This window comes from Orcinus orca, chromosome 12, assembly GCF_937001465.1.
Source record: "Orcinus orca chromosome 12, mOrcOrc1.1, whole genome shotgun sequence".
NCBI lineage: Eukaryota > Metazoa > Chordata > Mammalia > Artiodactyla > Delphinidae > Orcinus > Orcinus orca.
Window position 1 is genome coordinate 62,533,848 of NC_064570.1, and position 25,465 is coordinate 62,559,312.

The 25,465-nt window shown below is 36.5% G+C and overlaps 1 long non-coding RNA gene across 1 annotated transcript; it reads left to right on the plus strand.

Annotated features, from left to right (window-relative positions):
* Positions 1–6,236: 6,236 nt before the first annotated feature.
* On the plus strand, positions 6,237–24,378 carry LOC125960629 (uncharacterized). Its single transcript, XR_007470484.1, has 3 exons — positions 6,237–6,357; positions 15,362–15,500; positions 24,291–24,378. It is a non-coding gene; the product is annotated as an uncharacterized LOC125960629 (long non-coding RNA).
* The last annotated feature ends 1,087 nt before the right edge of the window (positions 24,379–25,465 follow it).

The window sequence follows — 25,465 nt, forward strand, 5'->3', positions numbered from 1 at the left end:
GGGAGGATCCCACATGCCGCGGAGCGGCTGGGCCCGTGAGCCATAGCTGCTGGGCCTGCGCATCTGGAGCCTGTGCTCCGCAACGGGAGAGGTCGCAACGGTGAGAGGCCCGCGTACCGCAAAAAAAAAAAAAAAAAATCCTCCCATAATTAAATTTTCTCCCTTTCTTAGATTTCCAAAGGAAAACATAAATATAATCCTATTGTTTAGTGCTTGAAAGAATACTAGTCATCATGCAGTCCTTCAGATTTCTTTCTATTTTTAATAAATATACCGTATATTTTGAAAAATCATGTATATTAGAAAACACATGCTTAAAATTTTGTTTTTCTCTACAATTGCATCTGCTTTTCCAGCAGCCTCATTCACCAAAGGAAAGCAGACCCATTTCTGAGAGAATTGAAACTCTTCTGATGGTTGATTTTGGCTTGAGGGTCTCATGGTAGCCAGTGTATATAAAATATATACTGTATATATGCTGTACTTATATTAGTGCTACTTGTGTGTGTGTGTGTTTGTGCATGTGCATATAGTAGCAGAAAATAGGCAATGATTTGGAGGTTTGGTTCATAGGTGGGGCATGGATAGTCTCTGGAAAAAAAAGTGGAAAGTCACTATCAAAGATTTCATGGGAAGTAACCTAGGAAAATATCCTGGCTAAGGGAAGTACTTCTTTGTGATAGGTACAGTGATACAGGAATTTTAAAAACAGGAGAATTATGCCTAAAATAGAGTTGGCTGGTACTGTTTTGTATTGATGTCGTGCAGAAGGACGCTGAGAGACTGTAGGATGATAATGACTAAGTGTGAGAGCCAGAGGGCTTCTGTGGTCACCTATAAAGACATCTTTGTCTCCTGAAGTGCATGGTTGAAGTCACAAAGTTTTAGAGACATTTGAATGTTCAGTCAAGGCCAACTAACTTAAAGTCAGGCCCTGGTGGAGAAAACTTGGGCTCATGAAACGTGAGACAAGTAATATATAAGGATGTCCTTGAAAATATTGACTTCTTAACTTCCCTGACTTTCTGAACTTGTACAGGGGACCACCTTTTATGAAAACAGTCAGCACTTTTGCTGTGGTGGAGGGAGTTGCAGAAACCACTCTCACATAAGGCAACATATGCCCCCCTCAGGAACTGCCCTCATAGGCTTTCCTGGCTGCCAGGCAAAAAAATTAAGGTAAAATTCTAGCATAACCTATCTGGGAACTTGCTTGGCTGATAAAGGAGGAAACAGTTCATACTTCTGAATAGTTGCAGGAACTGCTGGCATATACTGGCATGAATAAGAGTAGTACACATGGAGTGGATTTTTTAAATTTCTTTTTAATTTTCTAAATTTGTTTAAATTTTTAAAACTCTCTTATTAAAGTATAGTTGATTTACAATATCATTAATTTCAGGTGTACAACATAGTGATTCAATATTTTTATAGATTATACTACATTTAAAGTTATAAAATATTGACTATATTCCCTGTGCTGTACAATATATCCTTGTATCTTATTTATTTTATGCATAATAGTTTGTACCTCTTAATCTCCTACCCCTATCTTGCCCCTCCCCCATCCGTCTCCCCACTGGTAACCACTAGTTTGTTCTCTGTATCTGTGAGTCTGTTATCTTTCATGAATTGGATTTTAAAGATGCTTGATCAATTGAGCCAAAATTTTTGAAATAATAAGCAATAACTCCTTGAACATGGGGGCCCTTCTCAAAACATGAAATTTAACCTCCTGGCCAGGACCTCAGGTAGCTCTTAGAAGTTTAGAGTTGCCTAAGTTCTCTACAAATAGTGGAGGAAGGAAGAAAGAGGCTGAGAGAAATGGGCATAATGGAATGGACATATTACAAAAGGCTAGAATAACACCAGTAGATTATATTCCTTTATATGACTATATTGCAGGTGTCCATCTTATCAGCAACAGAGACCAGCACTATGTCTGCAATAAGTTATTTTTTCTTTAGATGAACAATCAGCCACTTTTGGGCAAGTTGTCTATATCAGGGTTCCCCACCCCCAACCCCGGGCCGCACAGCAGGAGGGGAGCGGCGGGCAAGTGAGCAAAGCTTCATCTGCAGCTCCCTATTGCTCCCCATCACTCGTATTACGTTACCGCCTGAACCATCACCCCCCCGCCCCTGCTCCATGGAAAAATTGTCTTCCACGAAACCAGTCCCTGGTGCCAGAAAGGTTGGGGACCCCTGACATTGATTGCCTTCTATCTTTCTATCCTGGTAGTGCCAGCTATTCATTCTGATAGAATTAGATAACTATTCTCGGTATTAGAATTCCTTTACTCCCTGCAAATTCTTGACCAGCACTAATAGCTAGGGGCTTACAGAATGCCTGATCCACAGGTATGAACAGGGGACATACTTTATGGTGAAGGAGATGTGGGAGTGAGCCCATGACCATGGGATCCGTTGGTTGTGTCACATACCATACTGTGCTCCTGGAACACTAGAATGACCTTCAAAAATGAAGTTGAAACTATAACATCTGAAAGAAAGGGATGCCATCCTTCAGGACACAGTGTATTTATTAGATCAGAGAACTCTTTCGTGGTATATTCCCAATAGGAAGGATACGTGGTCTCAGAAACTAAAAAATGGAAGCTGCAGTGACCCCTTTTGCCTTTACTCCTAATGACTCACTGGGGGATTTTGTGCTTCTGTTTTCTCAGTTTTGGATTCTTAGAGTGGATGGTCTGAATCCCCAAACAAGGCATACAGGTTATCAAGGGACACAGAAAGGGTTCCACTGAACTATAAGTTAGAGCTGTTACCAGGATGCTTTAACATTCCTGTGCCCAGGGACAGGCAAGCAAGATGAACAACCACCTCCTGGCAGAAGTAATTACCTCTGAACAACAGAAATTGTTTTGCTTTGTTTTGTATTATTGTTGTTTTGTTCATTAGGGATGCTTTTACCTAAAGTGGGCAGGGAAGAATGTGTATTAAACACAGAGGATCTACTTGGGCATATCCTGGTATTCTTTTGCCCAGTTGTACCTGTGAATGAATGTGTGTGGGACTGAGAAGGATAAAATTACCAAGGATAGAACAGCTTAGTAATGAAGGTTACCCCATGGGTGAACAAGTAGGACCTACTCAGGTGATCATTAAGGGTGAAGGGAATTTAGAATGGACAGTGGAGGAGGAAGAAGATGAGTACCAGTTATAGGACAGAGATCAACTGCAGAAATGCGAGGTGTAGTTTATCACAATAAGCTTCCCTTCAGGAAGAAAGCCTCAAGAGAACCATGATAGAGCTGATCCCTGAATCTTTGTAGAGAAGCAGACCTCTAGCAAGGCTTCTAAACTTTGAAATCTATTGCCACGTTTGCTCCAAAACATTGCTTCCTGTTGACTGATCTAAGCTAATGTCTGAACACAGGAAGATATTATATTAAGGTAGACCCACTACTGGAAGAACCTTTCTCTGATGGCTGAGTCTGTCTTGCATTCTCCTTGAGAGCCTAACCAAATTTTCTTTAGCACGCATGGAAGTCTACCAACTGTCCTTCCATCTCTCCTTCTCTTGGGTCAGACTTGTTGTCAGATAGCACTCCCAGCCTTTCACAGATCCATCCCCATTTTCTCTCACAAGCCATTTCTTTAATAAGTTCTCGCATATTAAATTTCTTTTTAGTGTTTGGGTCTTGGAGGAACCCGATTAACACAAATTGCAAATTATAACTCCAAATGTGACTTTGGTTTCATTCATAAGATCAGTTTTATCCAATATTATAATTACTTCTTTCCAGTGTTATAAGCCTATCAAAGGAAACACTTTCAGACTTCATATTAGAATAAAAAGGTTTTTAATGGAGGCTACCGAAATCCATAGAGTTTAAGTGATTTGACTAAGATCACACAGTTAAGAATTTACTCATCTTCTGAATCCTATTGATTTCCTACTAATTGCTTCATATCTACAAAACAATTTTTTTCATACATTTGTCACCCTTTATCAAGCACCAACAAGGAGAAAGGATAAATTAAGTATTTGAGGTCCCATTAATTATAAACAACTGGCACTCTGAAGATACTAGGAAATTTCTCATAAACATTTCCCCATTTTTCTATAACTCATTCAGTAATGCTTATTGTCCAGGATTTTGCTGTCTTTCCATCCATAAGGAAGTATCTTAGTCATATCAGGCTGTAGGTCTATGAGTCTACACTTGTCATGAAGTTGTTCCACAGTCCTGAAGCCATGATACCATGTTGTATTAGAATTCTCAGTGATGTGGCATTTCTTTGCCTCTAAACTTCAGAAGAAGAGAAGAATAAAAGGAAAGTCAGAGCCATAGGAAAAGTGAATATACATTCCAGTTTGTGAGAGTCTTATGTCTGTTGTTCTGATGTAATTATTAAGAACTTTATCATTTTGCTCTCAAAAGTGACCAAGTTTTGGTGATAAAGTATGTGATCATCAAAACATTAGAGTAATATAGACTGTATTCCAGATGTCTAAGTCATATTGCTGCCAAAAATAATACCCCCACCTGAAACTGCCTATCTAAAGTCTTCTGCTTAGGAGAATCAAAGAAATTTACCATGCACAAGAATAGTCATTCCTTGGACCAGTTTGAGTATCTGATCCACAAGCAGATCATAGAGTTTGATCAGTGACCCTGAAAAAGAGCTCTACTCATTAGGCATCTAACCAGTGAACTAAGCCAAGCAATCTGAACAAGAGATTATGAAGGGAATTGGTGAAGAGAATGGATGTAAGAAAAGAACCTATAAAAAGATACCTTACAGGATTTGAGGTAGTAGCATAAGCTTAGAATTGACACAGATTCTGATTGACTCTGCTTCCAGTCCATGTGAATCCTTTTAGCAAAATCTATCTTTCCCTAATATAATCTGAGATCCTTATCATCATCTACAGATGATGAACCCAAAAGTTCTTACCAGCACAGCAAATCACAATTAGATTTCGTTCCTTCGAATCCTCCTCTTCCCATTGTCCTTAAACATCTCATAGTCCTCCTTTCTTTTCCCCTTAGGTGATTTATTTTCCAGGAGACCTCTCACTTTTAAGGCAGATGGACCCTTCTGTGTGCCCAAGAGGGCCCTTTCATCTCTAGGTCTACTGTGATATTTAGCCCCAAGGATTATGTTGCTCATATCTGATTTCACTAGGTGAATTCTTCAGGTAATTTGGGCAATTTTTTCTACACTATATTCTAAGATCTAAAGCGTGCAGACTACATATTTTCCCCATGTCCAACAAAGAACAATAAACAATAAAAACTATAGTTGAAAAATTCTCCAGCTGTTCAGAAAAGGAAAGAATCATGTAGACAAACAACATAGCATTTCCTGGAATCAAAACTTGGTTTTAAGTTCTAGCTTTTACTTGCCACTACGCTTTATCTTTAGAAATTTTAAACATTCTTTGCCTTGTATTCCCCATCTGTACAATGGTCATTACAGAAGTACCAGACTTCCTTGGCTAGTTGTGAGAATTAAATGAGATTACATATAATTGCATAGTTATTTAAAATGTGCAATATTCCTTTCCTTTCTGCAAAATGAAAACAACATTATGGTCTAAAAGTCAGTCATTCACTATACTTAATGAATACCTTTGAAATCTTTTTCAGCAAGAACACTGAAAATTTTGGATCGAAATCAGTTTATACTATATTCTGCTTACCTGAATCCTTAAACACAGAATATAGACCAAAATTTAACCTATTTTTGGTGGCTCATTTACCAATACAAGTAATTATTGTACTAATTTGAATTCTGTGATAGCTCAGTGCTTGGCTTTCAACCCTGTCAGCAGGAGGTAAGAGTATCTTTAAAGGCTGCCAAGGAGACATATTGACTATCACACTTCGTTTTAAATTAATGATTGATTTCCCTGAGCCTGTCTTTTCCTTCTTTAAGCATTAATGATGTTTATCAGCAGCCACCAACATTCCCAGTACCTATTACCATTTCTTCACTATTTCTAAAAGGCTAGAGACATTGCACAAGCCAGTGCATCCTGTATGCGCTGTGTACCTGGATCCATCCTTTTTCACTGCAGGTTAAAGTAGCAGTCACACTTCCAAATCCTGTCAGTAATACTGTACTCCACTTACCACCAGGAATGGGGTTTTTATTGTCTGCTGACCAGTAGGTGTTTCAACTCCAGAATCCCATCCTCCATGCCTGCTTGCTAGAACCACTCCTGGTAACAAACTTTTTATTTTGTATTTCCTAGAAGCAGAGCCTAAGACAGGAATTTGGGCATAAATGATGCATTGAAGGCATGATCTTCAGTAACACCTGTAAGGAAATGAAGGAAGCAAGATAGGGAAGAGAAATGAGATGGGCAAGGATGTGTCCTCAAGTAAGCATTCTAGGCCTGATCTATGGGGTTGGTAGAAATTTTTAGGGCACAAATCTCTACCAGATTTGCATCCCCTGGAGCTAAGTGGTCAGCCTGCATTGCTTGTTAGCTGCTCCCAGAACACGGGTAGAGGTGTAGGGTGGTTAACCTTCTGGACAAGGGGGCTGCCATTAGCCGAGAGGTATTCTCCAGAGAAAAGGGGCAGATGTGGAGGTTTCTGCACTGGCTATTGAAGGGGAATCTGAATGAGGGACAAACAGCGTCTGCTACAAGTAGACCATTACTTTCATGCGATTTACAGATGGGAAAACTCAGATGTAGAAAACGGAGAGCTTCACTAACCTGCGCCAAGCCTCACATCTTGGAGCTCACATTGAAGCCAGGTTTTTCTCAAAAGAGTGCCTGCTCTCAGCCAACCTTGCATATCGTCTCACACAGGGAAGCAAGGAGACTCACATGGACTGAGGAGAAAAGGAAAGAGTGGAAAAAATGAGGACCAATTCAGGGTAACAGTATGACTAGACTTTATTCTAAAAAGAGGAACGTCAATGAGAGAAATCAAGGAAGTATAGGTATAGAATCGTGCTTAAAATAATTTTACTTCAGTCCTGTTTAAGTTATATCTCTAGAGAACAAGGAGGAACAGGAGGAAAAAACCTAAAGGAAAAATGATGAAAGAAAGAAGGTACAAAAGAGAGGAGGCATTTGAAATAAGCCTAAGGAAAATATATCTTGATTCCAACTATGGAAAAAAATATGTCTATATATACACATTTTTAAAACAGAGTCTCAACATAGCTATTTTAAAAGGGGGCAAGGAAGGGGCATAGGCCTACCAATATAGCACAAGAATTATATAATTTCTGGTTTTCTCCATCAATAGAAACTACAAATTCGAAGAAGTCTTTTAATTCTTTTGAAAGCTATTTTTAAAATTAATACAAGGCATTACAATGTGCCTATGCTTATTTATAAAATTGCTTAAATCGTGTCTAAACAGTTATTTAGAGCTAACTTTAGTATGTGCATTTTCTTTCTAAAGGGAAAGTGTGAAAAAATATTTAATATTAATTTCCAAGTATAGATACTTAAAAAAAGTTTTGAAGACATTGTCTTTTGTCCCCATATAAGTGGTCATCAGCACTCTTTTTATAATCCCTTAGCATTCTTAATCAAACCTTCAGAAGCTTAAATTATTATTGAGCAATTTATTTAGGATTATGGCTTAATTCATGATTCTAAAATGAACGTACTATCAACTTCTAGGAGTAAAATCACAAGTAACAGCATAATCATCTAGACCAAATAGGGCTTGAGCAATTTAAAATACCCAGGATTTGAATGAATTAATAGATAAGAGGATAGATTCATTATGTGGTCAAGAGGTCATTTCATAAAAATATTTTAAATTAAAAAATTAAAAACCTTTTGGTTTTAAGACTGAGGATAAAGTGGATTGGCAAGAATTAAAGAAAATGTTGAGAAAGCCTGAAAATTATGCACCTGATTGAAGGACTAATTAAAATTATCTTGAAGGCACTGGAAGTTTTTATCTTTGAATTTTTCTGTCTGTGGATGAAATGTTCTTTTATTGTTTTCCAAAGGAAAATATGCATAAAAACCTAAATAATCTCTCTCTCTGAGAGAAATTTCAGATAAAATGTGGTATAAAGTTCAGTTTTGTGCCTCATTCATGTCCTTCTTATGCTATCTCTGGACAGTGCATCCAACCCAAAGTGCCATGAATGTTAGAGGCCAAAGGCCACCAGCAGCACCATTCTGAGAATTGCCTTGGGTCTACCAGGTCTATTTAATGCAGAAGTACCTGAAGGCTACACCTTCACTCTAGAGGTGGAGAGTGATTTCAGAATCACAGAAGTCCTATTCTTTTGCCTCAAGTTAGGATTCACTGATACTGCAGATTTCCCCGTAGGATCAGATTGTGGCCAGACTTGAGCCAAGATGCTTTCCCTCACTTCTCTACAGGTTTCACCTCTGAACACTTCCTCAATAAACCACCTTCATAAAAGCTCTGCCATCAACCTGTGTTTCTATGACATCAGTCTACATTGCAGTAGTTCTCAGAGTTTAGTCTGTCCCAGAATCAATCAGGAGGGCTTGTGAAAACACAGATTGCTGAGGCAGTAGGTCTGGAGTAGAACCTAAAGATCTGCATTTCTTACAGTTCCCAGTTGCTGCTGCTACTCTGTGGATACCGTGTTGGCCGCATTGTTCTGTGAAAATCAGTCTAAAACAGTGAGGAAAGATTTATAAATTGTGTGCTGCTATCTTTGATTTCTTGAGTAAACTGAACACAATCATAATTTATGGATATAATTTAGCATTTTGATGTATAAAATGATGTTATAGATTAAAAAGTTAAAGCTACTTATGAAAGTTAGGAAAAAGGAAAATGCGATCTAAATTCATTAAACAGTTTTATTCAATAAATATTTAATGAGCATATACTCTGTGTTAGGCAGCTGCAGCCCAGGAGTATAAAATATATGGAAGAGAAACCACCTCCACCCAAGAGGGCTACTGGAGAAGCTGCATCAGGCAAAAGCCAGATTTCGATTAGAACAAAAAGATTCAGAGGTTGAGGATGCAGGGGATTTGTTGATTATTGACCATGGGGTCTAGATGGTAAAGTGACATGGTTTTAATAGATGAGAAGGCATAACAGAGAGAGTCTAAAAAATTAAAATGCCAGACTTTACAGGTATTAAGGTCTGAGGTACAGAAGTTGACCTGGGTTTCTGTTGGTGACTGAGCAGGATCAAGTCCTTGATGAGACTCTTGCTCAATGGCCTCAATGTGTAAGGAGTGATGGAGAGACTGTGAAGAAGAGGGGGAAGTGAAGGTGCACTTGCAGGAATGCAGAGTTCTAGGGCACCTACAGATGGAAGCCTCTAGGGATGTAAATTAACATCAAGCACTAAGATTCTTTTCTTTACTTCCACCAAAGAAAGCCTTGAGGTCAGAGCTAGGAAGTCTTACTTTGACTATGTAGACACTCTCTTGACAACTGTTGATGGAGATCTACAAGTTGGGGAGAGTCTCCATTGTGTGATTTAATCCTTTTGATAAACAGTCATTACAGTTATCTCCTCCCAGTCTACCACTTAACTTAGAACTTAATGCATCTCTTTTTTGATCAAGAAATATTTAATTTTGATGCATTTAAATGCATCATATTTTTTCTTAACAACTTATGGCTAAGGTCACAAATATATTCTAATGCCTTTGTTTTCTTTACAGTTTTACTCACACGTTTGGTCTTTAATTCATCTTAAGATTACTTAAACATGGTCAGAGATAGGAAAACAATTTTATTTTGATCTGCTGTTAAGCTGATTTTCACATACCATTTGCTCATTAGTCTCTTTCTTACTGACTTGTGATGACAGTTATATCATTTCCAAGTACTAAAAAATATATATCTTTTCCAGGAATATCTACCCTTTACATTGGTCTATAAGAATATTTCTGCATTAGTACCACACTGTTGAATTGCTATACTTCATAAAACATGACTTAATATCTGGTAGCATCAATTCACTTTGTTTGGTCTGTTTTTCAAAATATTTGTAACTATTTAGGAACTCTTTATTTTTCCTTGCATGTGTGTTTGTTGATTAATTATTCTTGCCCACAAGGCCCTTTTATTCTCTTGCAAGCCAGAGTCATCTTTGTAGAAATAAAAAGACAAAAATAATTAAACTCTAGGCTTGGGGAAAGAATTGGAAACATAAAATGGGATAGAGCTAGGAGATATAGGATTTTGGCAGCAGCCAAAATAAACTATTGTGCACCCAACAGAGCAGCCTGCAGGGACCATAAAGTTGGGACATATACTAAGTTGGAATGAAAGTATCAGATGATCTGTAGAAACTAGAGAGACAAGACAGTCACCATCAGTGCTTCTGAATGGTGTGTCCATCTTTCTCTTGAAAAAATTGATTTGACTTCTCCATCAACTAACTGCTGTTGTTGAACTTCTTGCTTTTGCTGAACATACTTGCATTTTGCTTTATTTTTGTTCTAAAGTTCTTGAACCTTATCTGCTGTACTGTACACTAATATTTTTCAATATATCGTTGCATGTGCTTCTTTATAAAGCAGGATACAAAAAAATAAGATACAGGAATGAAAGACAAAGAAAATAAATACCTAAATTATCATAGAGAAAATTTTTAAATCTTCTAAATGAAATAAAACTACAACTGAATAACTAGAGAGAAATGGCATGTTTGCAGATGAGAACACAATAATGCAGGTAATAATTATCACCCAAATTAATCTAAAAAATGTAGAACTCACAACAGAATATTATGAATTTTAACAAAGTGCTTCGAGAATAAATGTGAAACTTCTTGTCTATGAATCTAAACACATGCACAGACCAAGCTTGAAAGATCCCAGACTCAGAGGACTTCACTAAGGCCCCATGTTCCACAGACACAACCTAATGGAAGTATCAATATTCCTGTGAGAAAGAGATTTAAATCTTCATTACTTACCATTGAGATACCTGTGACTTGAAGAAGCAAGTTTACTTATTGAAGAACTATTACTGGGGACTCTGGAAACCAAAGAGATCTCCTACAGTTGGCTCTTCCTCTGATGACTTCTTTCGAACAATTACAGAAAATTCTTGATGCTACAGGAACCAGCCCATCCATGTAAGCACCACAGGCATCCACAAAGGTAACAAACTATATTCCACCAGAGAAGCTGTTGGAAGAGTTGAATATCTCATTCAATCACTGCCCATACTCCAGTAATTGGAGGTAAATGGCCTCAAAATCCACACTTACACAACAAGCCACAGGCCAAGGGTTGCCACCAGAAGCTGGAGAAGGCAAGGGCCAGATTTTCCCTGGGAGCCTCCAGAAGGAATGCAATGCTGACAACACCTTGATTTTGGCTCAGTGATACCAATTTTAGATTTTTGGCATCCAGAACTATAAAGGAATAAATTTTTGTTGTTTTAAATTACCTATTTTGTGGCAATTTGATACAGCAACCACAGGAAATAAATACAGGGTCCACCTGAAAAATTCAGGATACTCTCCAGTCTCAAAGTCCTTAATTATGTGTTTTTTTTTTCCATATAAAGTAATACTTACACTTTTTCTATATAGGTTAGTATTCACAGGTTCCAAGAATTAGGATGTAAATGTCTTTTGGGAGACAATTATTCAGGGTACCACAGTAGTCAAAATTATATTTTGGAAATTGTCCTACATTTGTTTTTTGTACTGTCCTTGTCTGTTTTATAAGCTTCCTGAAATTCTGAAATTTGCTAATAACTACCTTCTCTATGAATAGCTACATTAACTTATTAATAATCAGGAAAAAAAATTTGCAGCTTTGCAAATTTGACAATGAAATTTCACTTTAACCCCATTCCAACTGAAAAAGATTAGGAAATTTAATAATGCCAAGGCAGTCAAGGGTTTGGGGTAATGAAAATCCTCATGCACCACTGATGAAGTGATAAATCACTGCAGTTATTTATTTATTTATTTATTTGCGGTACGTGGGCCTCTCACTGTTGTGGCCTCCCCCATTGCGGAGCACAGGCTCTGGACGCACAGGCGCAGCAGCCATGGCTCACGGGCCCAGCCACTCCGCGGCATGTGGGATCCTCCCGGACCGGGGCACGAACCCATGTCCCCTGCATCAGCAGGCCGACTCTCAACCACTGCGCCACCAGGGAAGCCCCACTGCAGTTATTTTTAAAACAATTGGCACCCTTATAAAATTAAATATGTAAAGAAGTTTGGCATATTACTTTCATTTCTTGCATAATGCTGTAGAGATATGTTCAGGGAGTCAGGTTCAATGGTATTCATCACAGTATTATTTTTGTAGCAAAGACTAGGAGGCAACATAATTGTCCACATTAGGGAAATGGATAATGAAAGTATTTTACATGCATTCCAAAAATATCTACTAGATATAAAAATACACTTTGAATATATACACACACACATATATATATGTATATACATATATATATGGGCAATAAATTGTTAAAATAAAAAATAATTAAAGACCTGTTGAGATTTATATCATATGGCTGTATGATATAAATCTCATAGGAGGCAAGCAGGGAAGGAGAAGGTATGGAATGTAAAGTCACAGATATTATAGGGTATTACATTAGTTAGGGTTCTCCAGAGAAACAGAACCAATAGTATCCCTATCTATCTATCCATCCATCTCTCCATCATCTATTAAGAATTATTATAAGGAATTGGCTCACATGATTATGGAAGCTGAGAAGTCTTAATAAGTGTAGTTGGCAAGCTGGAAATGCTGAAGAGCCACTGGTTCCAGTTTTAGTCTAAGTCCAAAGCAGGATAAGACCAATTTCCCAGCTCAAAGTCAGGGAGAGAGAGAGAATTATTTTTTTTTTATTCAGCTTTTTTATTCCATCAGGCCATTCATTCATTGGATGAGTCCCAATCACATTGGGGAGAAAAAAATCTGCTTTCTTCAGTCTACCAATTTAAGAGTTAATCTCATCCAGAATTACCCTCATAGATACATCCAGAAATAATGTTTAACTATATATCTGGGCATCCTCTGGCCCAGTCAAGTTGACACATAAAATTAACCATCACAGGTACCACATTTGAGAAAAATAAAATGAACTGATATGAGATAGTGTTGCATATGTTTGAAGATAGAGTGCAAACATGCAGTAAAAACAAACAAAAAACAAATATATGGGGAAATAAAAAGAGAGATGCATGTGATAAGTTTCTTCCAGAGTTTGGTAGAGCAGGGATTCAGAGATGAAAAGTGAAGCAAGTGATATGTTCCAGCTTGCCATTTAATAGTGGGAAGCATATCTAACCCCATCTTGGTTATCTGTTAGTGAACTTTGTGAGACTTGAGTACTATGTTTTCCCTTCTAGTTAACAATTTGCTCAGTACAGACTAATTGATCTTATCTAAGAACTACCAACCGAGGAAAGATTAATGTTATGTTACAGATTGATCTATCCTTGCTTTTCATTATTTTTATCATGATTGGAAATTTTGCAATCATTCTAATGAATACTTTGCCCCCCAAAGAACTAACTATCCCTCTATACCCCAATCTTCTACTCTTCTGTCCTGTCTACTTGTAACAAGGCATACAATAAAACTAGAGTTGCTCTTTCTTCACCTCACCCAACATCAGCTGGTGTATTTGAGGGTAAGAGGGACAGTACTATCTATGAATTATTTTAATGCATCCTTTTTCTAAAAATAAGCCATCTTTACTTCTGAGATCTCCCTGGGATAAAATGTGCCAGCATAACTTTGTTCTCTTTAGTTTCTTCCTAAGAAAGATATTATATTTTGTGAGATTTTACAGGCTCTTATATGGTATTTTCCTGGCCTGGTAATTTGCAGTAATGGATATTCAAGAAACCAATTTATACAGCTCACTGATGTAAGTTATAACAAAGTCTGGAGACATATGAGGACACATTTTCAGTAGGCTTTTGAAAATGTGCTGACACATTTTGGGAGTGCATCTGCTTTTGCTTGCAAAAACTCACATTTATGTGTGCAACATGAGAAATAGAATGCACAAACAGGTGGTTTTAAATGGTTTTAAATCCTCAAGCAGAATTTAAATGGAGACACTCACAACGTTATTGGAGCCTGTTGAAAATTCTTCCAAATCTCACATTTAAACCAGTGGCAAATGTCTTGGTATCCCTGATATCTGTGACTTTATTCTTCCATTTGAAATAGCACTTGATAAGAAGAATTATGGATAGCTTTCTGACTTTACTAATGAGGTACTGTGTGAAATTGAGTAAGCTATAAATCTTTACACTTTAGTGTGTTATACATTAACTAAAAATAACATATCAATCTCAGAGGGAAATCATATATATGTAGAAATCTACAAATAATGTATAAAATTATGCATTAAAAAGCAACATTAGGCCTTTAGACACATCCATGTGAACATTAAATGCACACATACACACATATCAAACATTTGTTTAAGGTTCTACAGTGGATCAGATATTCTGCTAATCAATAGAAATCAAAAACAGCTAATAATAGTTCCTGCATCAAAGCATTACAGCCTAATATAAAGAAAGATATTCAAATAGACACTTTAAGAATTTCAGGTAAAGTGATAGAGATGTGGAGAGGACACTGAGAGTCACAAATAAGAATATCATTTTAGAGAAAGGAGGGCAGTGTACAATGTATAAAGGACAGTCAAGAAGTCAAGACAGGGAATTCTCTGGCAGTGCAGTGGTTAGGACTCTGCTTTCACTGCCAAGGGCCTGGGTTCAATCCCTGGTCAGGGAACTAAGATCTCACAAGCTGTGTGGCACAGCCAAAAAAAAAAAAGTCAAGACAAGTATTATTAGAAAACTGAGTTTGAACGGAATTCAGAAATATATATATGTGTCTCTGTGTGTGTGTGTGTCTTCTCATGTCAAATGAGAAGAAATGGCATTCATACAGAAGGAAAATTGTAAACTAAGGTAACATTAGGAATGAAGGGAAGGAAGGACTATCTCTGGGATTGGGCAAGATGATAGAGTTTACAAGACCAAGTGAGAGATAGGGAGGAATCAGTGATATCTCCAGATTTCTGACTTGGGTTATTATATGGATGGTAATGCCAGTGACAGAGTTAAGGAGTATAGAAGATTCAGTAGCTTTGCATCAGAGGAGACGATGATTTTTGCTTTAGACTAAGACAAGTTGGATCTATCTGTGGGTCCTTACAGTGAATATGCCCAGTAGGCAGTTAGATCTATGTATGGGTTTGGAGCTTAGAGACCTAAAACTATAATCATCATGGCTTCTCAAACAGAAACATATATGAGTATCGCAAAGACTTTTTTCCCCATTTACAGAGACCATGGCCCCAATCCAGATCTACTGACCTACATTTGTGGGACAGGAACACAAGATCACATTTTGAAAACTTCTTTCTGTGTTTTTATATACACTTTAAATTTAGATCCCCTCATCTGAGTGATGGTTGAAGTCACTTGTGTGGAGGATACTGCCAAGAAGACAAAGGACTGCATCTGGGGGATGCCAGATTAAGATACAGGCAAATAAATAGGATTAATGAAGAGAGGAAGGAAGATTTTAAGGTAAGAAGATAATTAAAGACTAATATATGCTGATTTCAAGAAATTATCTACATATTCAAATGCTACAAAGGTCAAATTAAAGAATTAGAAGTCGTATATCGAATTGGGCAATTAGAAGTCCACTAAGAATTTTCCCAGTTCTGACTCTGTGAAGTAACGTTCAGAGGGGGTCAAATATTAGATGCAGAAAGGGGAATGTGGAGGTAATGTGTGTGTGTCGGGGGGTGGTCAGAGGGGACCAGGATCAAGGAAGAATTCTTTAATATAGAAGAGTCTTGGGCATGTTTGTAGCCTTGGGGAATTAATTAGTAGACATAGAGAAGCTAAAAATAAAGGAGAGGAAAACCAACTGATGCAGTAAGATTTAACAGAAGTGTTTGAGGAGAAATGGTTAAAGAAGTTCTACCATGAAATTAAGCCTGTGTAAATATTCACTAAGACTATTAGTGTATTTGGCTCTGTAGATGGTAGTATGGTAGTATGTCCCCCAAACCTGTTAGATTGTATCCCTGCCTTCTATGTAGTTACACTGTGGAGTCTTTAACACCGATTCTGACTAAAAAATAAAATAAAGATACATATAGCCTGATTTCTAAGTTAAATGATAAAGTTATACCTTGACTAGATTGTAGGTGTGGTTTGTTGAGAAATGTTCCAGGTCTCCAGAATTTGGGTACAGATACAGACTACAGTGAATATAAACTCACATCTCTTTTTGAAATATCTTCATTTATTTTCAAAGCAAATACTAGCAGATATACATATATATATATATATATATATATATATATATATAGTTCTTGAAAAAAGAGTTCTATTTCTCATGGCACCTGCCATTTGGTAGATCTCATTAGCGTAATATCATTTGGATGCATTTATATATTCATGGCACAACCGACTGAACAATGAGAAGTATTTGAATTGCTCTTCATTGAAAATATTCTATCAGTGTGACTGTCAGAGTGAATGAATCTTTACAAACCATATTAGCAGTTAGACCAACTAGAAGTAAAGTAAATCAAGTGGCATATACCCTAGCCTAATATAAAGGAAGTAATATTTGTTTCTGAATCAGTTTTTTATGTTAATTTATACTAAAAGGTGGAAAATCATAAATCCTCACTGTTATTTCCAAGAGGACATAGTCACAGAAGAAATATAAGAATGTATCTAATTTCAAAATTTTGTGGTTATTTTACATTTCATGTACATATGTCTTGCCTCCCCAACTAAGTTTTAAAATCTGTGGTGGCAGGGAAAATGTTTTTGAAAGTAGGTGTCTGACTGAGAGCTCTTGGAGGACTCTTAGTCATCATTTTATCTGTTTACTAATTACCTTAGCTGGTGCATAGACCTCATTGCTGCATTTAGGAAAAGCATGAACAAATGGCATAATTAATTTATAAATACACTGACGTAATTGTTGCTAATTTAAATACTATTTCCTGATGTACCCTCGTTTTTGCCATTAATGTTTCCATGGAGCAAAAGTAAACAATTACAGCAACCTGAGATGTGTTGTGTATCTGGGGACTTCTACTTTTTTATAAAGGTAGAAAAGTGTAAAATAAATAAATAAAAGCACTGATACGACATTTAGACCTTCTTAACCAAGCAGAGTGACAACTCAGAACCATAAAGGTAAATGGACATAATGTGAAAACTACTGATATTTTCACTTTCATCTCTTAGTTTGAGTCTTTGTAAAAGTTTTTAGATTGTATGGAAACCTGGGAATTGTCTTCCCTTTAGTTTGTGTCTGGGAAATATCACAGCTGTTCATTAACATATGAATTTAGCAGAGATTCAAAATTCCCCAATCATTGTTATCTCTGACTATATTCTTTGTTGTAAAGGGAAGTGAGTTGTTATTTTATTTATCTGAAGATTGCACTGTGTGTCAGTAAGATAAGCAAAGTGTCAGGAATAATCATACCAAGTGCTATCTACCACAATAGCATCCAATTATGCTCTACGTGTCTTTCATGGAGAAAAAAAGTGAAGGAGTTTTTAAATTACTTACCATGACTTGATGAGTTGCGCATTTTAATGAAAATTGCTTAAACTCTGAGTAAGATCATTAGAGATACTAATAAGATAGATTTCAGGCCTGTCATATGTCACAGCACATAGATTCCAGGAAAATTCCTAGAAGGTAGAAAAATTTACTTTAGCTTTCAGAGTCCAAAGAGTTCACATTAATTTAGGTGAAACAAGACATAAATATATATAAATATCAAAGAGCTAACATTTATCTCTGGGGATTTTCATATCTTGGAGGTTAAGAAATGGGCTTCCTTAGTGAAACTGTGAATAACTCTCTGGGGAGACACCTCTCTGCTTGCCTCTTCCTTCCTTTCCATAGTTCCCTCTGATTTTTCTTTTTCCCTCCTCACCTCTACCACAGACAATCTAATATAAGTTCAGGGATGGTTACAGGACTATGTTCTGGGAAGCATAACAAAACTAACCAGAACTATTACATAAAAGTATGTTTATTAATAGATACAGAGCCAAACAAAGCAACAGCATTTTTGTTTTTTCCATTCTCTTTTATGGGGAAGTTGCATTCTGCCAAGGCAAGTGCAGCCTCTTAGAAAAGTAAGTTTAACAGAGTGTTAAAGGAATAAGAGAGAATGGAGTAAAATATCTATTTTAATACAAGATTTTATTTCAAAAAGATATCACTAGAGGGAAAAGGAAAAGGAAAATGATGAAAGGAACTTATTTCCCATTATATACATTTATACATTCAGTGTGTACTTACTCTGGCAATCTGAAATATATGGCTCTATTTTAGCTTTTAGTTTATAATTATTAACCTCATTCTAACAGTATAAAGCCTGTGAATAGTCTGGATTGAATACATCGCACCCCTACAGAAAAAAAAGCAAATTCGTTAGTCTGAATTCATTAGCCTGAAATTTCATATGTTCTCACTCATATTTCTAGTAGGACCCTCACACCACATGTTCACCTAGATATGATTACTCTCCACAATTGGTGGGTTGAGCCAAGGGACACATTTTCAAGAATTTTACAGTCTAGTTCTTAAACATTTTTAGCTTGACATAGGCCACAGTGGAGGTATTTGTACCATGGAAATCGGCAAATGCAACAAATATTTGTTTGTTTTTTCTTCAAAGAGCCAATGGTTAAACATTTGGTAACATACCCCTGCTCAATTCTTTAAACACCCCTGCACTCTTCTGGCCATGTGCCTGTGGCATTCTGTTTTGTCCCTGGATGCCTCCTTTCTATCTTTGTTGAATTGGATCTGCAGTGTCCATCTTTCCCAAGATCCCACTTAATTGTCCTATTTCTGGCTCATATTCTCTTCTCTTGATACCTTCTTTCTGTCTTTTGGGATGATCTACATCTGTGGCACATGCAGCCCAAGTTCCATGCTGTCATCAATCCTTCTTATTACAAGTCCTAACGTTTGGATCACTACAGCTTACCCTTCCTCTGTGACTACTCAAAATTCAGCAGTAAAAAATGTTCAGATTTATCAAGTCACTTTTACTACTCTTCGTTTCTTATTTGGTAATGCCTAAACATGTATAGGCTAAAGCAAACTGTAGAAATTCTAATCTAGTGAGAACAGATGTTTTCTAAGTATGAAACTATGTCTCCCCTTCAAAATTCCTTTTATAAAGTTTGCTGTGTTGATGTGGTGGGAGGAGGTTACTCAGGTAAAGAATTTCTAGTGTAAATGCTACCAGGATGCTACTTTTGCAAAATGCTACTTTTGCTCTCTCCTTAGCACTACGTCATTTTGTTTAGAGCTACTTCCAGTTGGCCTCTAGGAAAGCTACTTAGTGGCAGCAGGTGAATGTTAAAAGACAAGCTTAGACTGTTTTCTTTTAGTTTAAATGTTACATGTTCACCGTCATGAAAACTTAATTAACAAACATATACAAATATTTCTTAAGTTTTGTATATTTTGAGTGTCTAAATTTAACCAATATAAAACTAGTTCATTTACTTATTTACTTTTTTCTCAACAAATACATAAATATTAATTGTGTACTCTGTACCTGGAGCTGGAGACGTAGTAGGGGCATAAGAAAGTTCCATGCTCATATGGATTCCATTATGATAGGTGAGAGAGACAACTGTCAACTGAAAAAATATGTAAACACAGTGATAAGTGCTATAAAGAACAATAAAGCAGAATAAGAGAATTAAGGACACTCAGTATTTAGATATAGAATAATTTGCTTCTAAAAGTAATCTTCATAATAACCTGTTCTAAAATATCCTGTGTAACAGGCAGTTTCAATCTGTTAACACCTCTCTGCTAAAGCCTCCTACAAATGTACGCAAGTGCTTTGCTAGCCTACATAGCTGCCATTTACCAATGTTGCCAAAATTTTCTATATGTAGTCTAACATCTAATCTTCCTGACATTCAATATTTAGGTGTTATTACTCCTGTTTTGCAGATGTGGAAAGTAAAGTATTTTTTTTAATGTTTACCAGGTTACCTATCAATCAAAGTACTGAACCACCATTTGAAATTAACTTAATTCTGTGTGATACTATGTTCCGTATCTAGCTAATGAATTTCATCCAATTAAAAAAGAAGGGGCCTGTTTAAACACACACACACACACACACACACACACACACACACACACACATTACAAATATGGTGATCAACTAAACCTTAGTATGTGGTGGAATAGTATCTCAATAAATTTATTTATGTGAATTTTCCCCCATCTATATTTATTTAAACCTGTGACCTTCCCTCTGTTCCCTTAGGTAAACTGTAAGTCTTCTGTCTTCTTAAGAAGATGTTCTTAGAGCTAAACACAGTTAAATAAATTAAGCCCGTCATTTTTGATGTTCAAAATTCAAGGTCTAGGTATAGTATTAAAATAGTTTTAAAGTCTTCCTGGCTAAGTAATCCCAGAAAGTTTTAAAGTTTTAAAGTTCTATCAAATAGTAGAGAGTCCCTGTACCTTACTTATAGCAAAAACCTGAAGGCACAGCAAAAATTCAATTCCCCCATGTCATGAAATGACAATGGGCTAGACAGCCTCAGTTTTATCTGCAGCCCTGATTCCGTGTGTGCTGGAGTATGGTTTTATAAAGATGGTAAAGAGCCTCAAGCAGCCTGAAAGATTTCCAGGCAACCTTCAGTGTGGTGCAGAAGTGGTTGAAAGAAAACTGGACTTAGAAAAGGCTTGCATTCAGGAACAAGGAACAAACACATCAGCAACCCTGAAGATGAGGTAGGGACAAGGATGTTTTATGAATGCCAGCATGTAGAGATGACGCAGTTCAAGGAAAAGGCATTCTACCCAATGCCTTGGTGTGTTGGGTTGCACCCTGCAGGCCTGCAAGCCTTGTACTTGCCCAGCATTGAGAGAGAAGGAAGAGCCCAGAGTTAGCGACAGAGACATCAATGGTTTAATGGATTGGGGGATCTTACATGTCTGAAGCAAGGTCCTGAAGCAACACTGCACCATGTGGCAGATGGCTGGCAGGACATGGTATCAGTCTTTGCTGCCGGGGGAGGGTGAATGCTACCCATTATAGGGGGAATTGACGTAAGGTTGGCTTATAGGTTACCAGGGAAACTAGCAGAGGGGCATGCCCCTCATTACCACTTTGATAAGCGATATTCTGATCTAAAGATATTTTGATCGAAAGATTAGAGCAGTCACTAGCTGGGGCCAGGGACAAGTATGTGGGAAGGTCAGTCACCTGAGTAGGATGTAAATGAAGCAGGCGCCAGACCAGCAGGGATGTACAGAGAGCAAGAGAACAGCCATCTTGGGTGGCCTGATCATTCACTTGGGGTAGCAAAGGCTATCTGGATATAGATGCAGCTCAATGCAAGTAGGTGAGAGTGTGAGTGCTGGGGGTATTCTGGATGGACAGAACTAGGTTCCAGACACCTGATGGAATGAAGCCTTGAAATAGGACACTGAATTGCGTTTTTGAAATGTAATATCACATTCTTGCCAATTTAGTTTGGTGGACAAAGTTTGTAGCCACTACAGAGGGGGTGTAATCTTAGAATTAAAACATTCTAAAATATTTAAGAGTTAGAAACCACTCTCTTTACATTAAAAGATAGGGACTTATAACAACAGCCTATAGCAGAAAATAAAACATTTTATTATTGGTAGATGTGATAGGTAAAAAGAAAAAAAAAAAGAGTAATACCTCCAGCTTTTGGACTGTAGAACATAAGTGGGAATCCCAAAGTACTGTTTAAAACTTGGGGAAGGGAACATTGGTGTCTTGTATTCAAATCAAATGCTGGACTTGAATTAGCTTAGATTTATGTAGGATTTAACACAGAGGAGATTCAGAAATGGACAACACAGAGAAACTTAAAAAAAAATTGCTGACCAGAACCTGTATAGAAATATTATCAGGGGGTGCCAACTGGTGCCAATTGCTAAATAATTAATCACAAAAATACCATCATTGAAAATTAATCAGGTTTGGTAGCATTTATGTATTTCCTGTTTTACTAATTGAGAATTTTTGTCATTTTATTAAATAATAGAAGATAACATAAAGCAATACTCTGTGCATTCACACTTATGACACACTTCTCTTTCCTTTTACCTAGTTATAAACTATTTTTTCTAATCATTGTCATTAGACAGAATTAGGTCCTAGAGTCCAAAATGCTTATTTAAATAAGATAATTTAGCCATTTATTCCTAAAATTTGATGCTCTAGAAAAATATGGTAATGGTAAGCATAGGTTTCAGAGACCTCTTTTGCATGGTAAAAAGTATAATTTGATTTGAGACAAGTTTGTCATGTGTGTTGCTTTTTACATGAAAAGAAAGAATGTCTCTGTCTTTCAGTCTTCAATTTCCAGTGTCGTCTTTTACAGCGGCAATTCCTTGCAAAATGTAAGTCTCAAGCTACACTGAAGAATCTATTTTTATAGAAGGAAATATCCTTCTGTATGATTCTCAAATGAAAAGCTGTCATCCATCTTCTGAATAGGCTTTATCCCGCCTTCAATGGCTAGTTTTTGAAACTGCTGATGACTAGAAGCAATTCTTTATAACTCCCTAAATAAAGACATCAGTCTATCACCAAAACACAGTACCTGAGCTGGAAGGGGCAGCTGTCTCCAAGGTGGGGGTGGGGAAGAAGAGCACTTACCAGCTTAGTTAAAAGCTGCTCAGTGTTATTATTGAGTGTGTGTCAATGTGATGTGTCCTTACAATTTAAAATGCTGCTTCAAGCAAAAGTTTTTTCTTCTTTTTCTTCTTAATTTATGCTATATTAACCTAAGTATATAAACTCTTCTGTGCAAAAGATTCTTACCCTACCATCAAAGGTAATTAAAGTCGAAAACGAAACTTCAAAGCCAAACTGAGAACTGAATCTTAAAATGATCAGTTCATTTTAGGATTAAAGAAAAAGCATTATTCAGAGTTTCTTAGAGAAAAGCAAAGGTGAAACAAAAAAGTCTATAGTTCCTCATCCACATAGCCTACCCTCCCTCACCCTGACCTTGCCTCTTTATTGTACTCTTTATGTGAAATAGGATATATTGTAATTAGAATCAGTGAAAAAGTACAGTGTGATAAGCTATTCAAAAGCAAATGGATAGAGTGAGAATTCATCTTTCACGTAGCTTATGTATTTTCTTCATAGGTTCCCTTCCTCCCTTGCGCTGCTTCTTGGAAAGGTTTAAGGATTGTTTCCTTTCTATGTTTTGAAAAATCATAAAAATGCACCTTAGTATAGATCTTTTAAAAATCTGTTTTTGCTGGGCATTTTAGTTCGGCTTCTATAATATGTAAAATCATGCTCTTCAGTCCTAGGAAATGTTCTGGAACTATTTCATTGAAGATTTCCTCTCTTTGATTTTCTCTTTTCTCTTTGTTCACTCTGTTAGATGGGTCTCCTGATATTCCATTTGTTTTTTTTACCCCATTTAGTGTCTCTCTCTCTTTGTTTCTCTCCCTTCCATCTGTCTATCACACATACACTTACACATACACACACACGCGTACACACACAAGATGTCTTCTCTTTTAACCTTGGTTATGAAATGAAGTATCAGTAAGATATTTGATAGCATGGTCCTTTTCCACTCTTCCCCTCACTTTTTGTGGTAGGCCATAGATAGATAGATAGATAGATACAGATTTTAATCTGGAAAACTCAGGTTTCTCCATCGAATGATTTTCTATAATTCTCTGATAATGTGTTTATTTCTGGAGCTCATGTTAATTTATCAGAACTCCTAATTAGATACTTAAATTCATTGACTTTTACTTATCACATTTCCTATGACATTCTCTTTTTGTTCTCTTTCCTAGAAAATTTTCTTGACTTCTTTTAAACATTGTGTTGAATTTTCAATTTCTACTTTTGTATTTTTAACTTTTAGGAGAGCTTTCTGCTATTTTCTGATTATATACCTTTCCTCTGTAATAACTTGTTTTTATTTCATGAATGTAATATCTTATCACTTTGTGAATTGTGTGTTGATTCTTTCTTCTCTATTATTTCCATTTCCTACTAGGTGTTTTTATTTGTTGTTGTTTGTTTGATTTGATTTATTTATACTGTCTTTCAGACTAGATAATCCAATGTCTATTCTGTTAATATTTGAGAGTAAAGCACCGAAATTTAATGATAAGATCTGTGTATGGATACATGTGTCAGAGAACTTTTAAATTGTAATTTTTCGTGTGGTAAAATTGTGGGGTGATCTTGTCATTCTACAGGGAGAATTATCAAATATGAGTATTGGATACGATTTTTTTCTTGGTATATTTGTTTCCTTCAGATATAAATACTCCTTTTTCCTTCCCAGTGAAATAAATCTATCTACCAGAGTTCTATAACCACAGTAAAGAAAGTGAATCAGAGGAGAGGATGGGTCTCACCCCTCAATTTGTATTATAGCCATTATTTGTCCAGGTAATGCATGTGTGTGTATTTACATATCTATATAGTTATATATATGACACATATGAAAATTACCAACCTGAGAAATGTAAATATAAAATACCTGCATCTATACCAGCATAGTCATTTTCTAAGGTTATGTTTTTCCTTATACAATATGACTGTACTTTTTGTCAGCTAAAGAGGAAGTGTAACCATCCAGAAAAATTGCTGGCCTCCTAGAAGTGTTTCCAAAACATGACTGTGCATTAGAATCAACTGGAGGGTGGTAGTGTACTATATTTGACTATTTCCCAAACCATGCTTACTAGGTCAGAATTTTGGGTTCTGAGGCTCTGGGATCACCTTAATTATCATAATTTTTATTTTACCCACTCTTTCTGATGCAGCTGAACCAGTGAGAAGCATATCGTAATAAGTGGCCAATAGTAAAGAACTTATAAAAATAAACTATCAGAAGTAAATTATCACAGCAGTAAAAAGCAATAAATTGGGAAAATTTCCTTCTTCCAAATTCTAGTTCTTTAAACTGGGATTCTTCTAGGAAGTGTTTATTTCTGCACCAAACAACCAGAGTAAAAAAGGAGAAAAAATGCAAAAGTTTACTTTTCTCCAGTGAAGAGCTCTGAGAAGCATCATAGTGAAGAACTGTGAGGATGGATTTATCAGCTCAGTCATTGGTCAATGTGATCAAAATGATGAGAAAACAGGACTTACAACCTAGGTCATTGACCCCATGACCAGGCAATTTAAATTATTGTTCATAGAATATCAGGAGAACTTACATGTATATTTTAGGCTAGTAGTCAATAACTAAAGTCAATAGACAAGTATTTTCCAAACTTGCTTAATCCTTAATATCACCTGGTATATTTGTTAAAAATAAAGATTTCTAACCCTAATAAAAATTACTACACCTTAGAATTTAGACTCTATATAATATTCATGAAAATCTGTATTTTTAGCAAATGCTTCATGATTTTTAAAAACAGGCATATTTGGATAACCTTGTGCTAGGCTCTCAAATTCATGATGTCAGGGACATGTGCTTTT